Genomic DNA, 1,549 nt, shown 5'->3' on the forward strand with positions numbered 1-1,549 from the left:
TCTAGTCCAATTCCACCTAGGACTTTTATTAGGAATGCATATTAGATTTTTGATAAAGGTATTTTCTGTATCTATTGAGATGATCATGTGATTCTTGTCTTTAAGTTCATTTACAAGATTTGTTACATTTTTTACTTATGTGTATTAAATCAAGTTTGCATTTCTGAAATAAAGTTAAGTTGATCATGGTGGATGATCTTTTGACTGTGTGTCTGTATGTAACTTGTGAGAATTTTGTTGAGAAGTTTTGCAGTTATGTTCATTAAGGATATGGGTCTATAGTTTTCTCTTTTTTGTTGTTGTGTCTTTTCCCTTTTTGGCTAGATACAGACAACAAAAATATGGGTTTTGTTTCTTAATCCATTCATCTAGTCTGTGTCTTTTGACTGGGGAGTTGAGGCCATTGACATTTAAAATTATTATTAAAAGATGTGTATTGGTTGCTGTCATTTTATTTTCTGTTTGTGTTCTTAGTCTTGTTTTCTGTTTCTGCAATGATACCTTTGTTTTTTTTTTCTTTCTGTAGTCTCTTGGGTGCAGTCATTCATTTCTTCAATCCTTTGTATTGTTTCAAATATTTTCTGTAGGGCTGGTTTAGTGGGCATGAATTCATTCCGCCAATTTTTATCATTGAAGATTTTTCTTTCCCTTTTGACTAGATAAAGAGTTCTGCTGGGTAAAGTATTCTGAGTTATCATCTATGGTCATTTAGAACTTTGAATATAGGCTCATATGGCTTTTATAGTTTGCATTAAAAAGTCAGCTTTAATTCTGATGGGTTTTCCTTTAAATGTAACTTGTTTTTCTCTTGCAGCTTTCAGTGCTTCCTCTTCTGTTCTATATATTTAGTGGTTTTACTATATACTATGCCATGGGGGGTTTCTGTTTTGCTCCTGTTTATTTGGAGTTCTGTGTGCTTCTTGTATATGTATGGGTATGTCTTTCCTTAATTTAGGGATCTTTTCTTCTATAATCCTGTGGAAGATCTGATCAATTCCATTGCCTGAGATTCTTTTCCTTCCTCTATGCCTGATGCATAAATATTTTCTTTTAATAGTGTTACACATTTCTTGCATATTTCATTCCTTTGTCTTTTTAATTTTTCACATTTTTTGCTTGAGTACTTCATTCTTCAACTTTGTTGTTCAGTCTTGACATTCTGTTTCCATTTTGTTCAGTCTTTTCTTGCCATTTCAAATTGGCTTATTGAGTTTTTCAATTCCATCTTCATTTCAGTCTGAGTTTCCTTCAGTATTTCTATTTCTTTCATGAATTCACTTTTCAAGTCCTGAATTGTCTTTATCATTTCATTCATTTGTATATTTGTATTTTCTTGGGCTTCAGTCAGGAGTTTATTCCTGTCTTCTCTGTGTTCTTTGTGTATTCTTTAAACTCTTTGATCATGTTTATGATATTCTTTTAAATTCTGTGTCCTGGTGTTTCTCTGGGTAGTTCTCATACTAGAACACCCATATAGAACAGGTGGGGTTTGGTGGGGACATATTATTTTGGTTTTTCATCTTATTTATATATTTTCATTGTAGTCTGG

This window comes from Nannospalax galili, unplaced genomic scaffold (assembly GCF_000622305.1).
Source record: "Nannospalax galili isolate Female #2095 unplaced genomic scaffold, S.galili_v1.0 scaffold64, whole genome shotgun sequence".
NCBI classification, from domain to species: Eukaryota; Metazoa; Chordata; class Mammalia; order Rodentia; family Spalacidae; genus Nannospalax; species Nannospalax galili.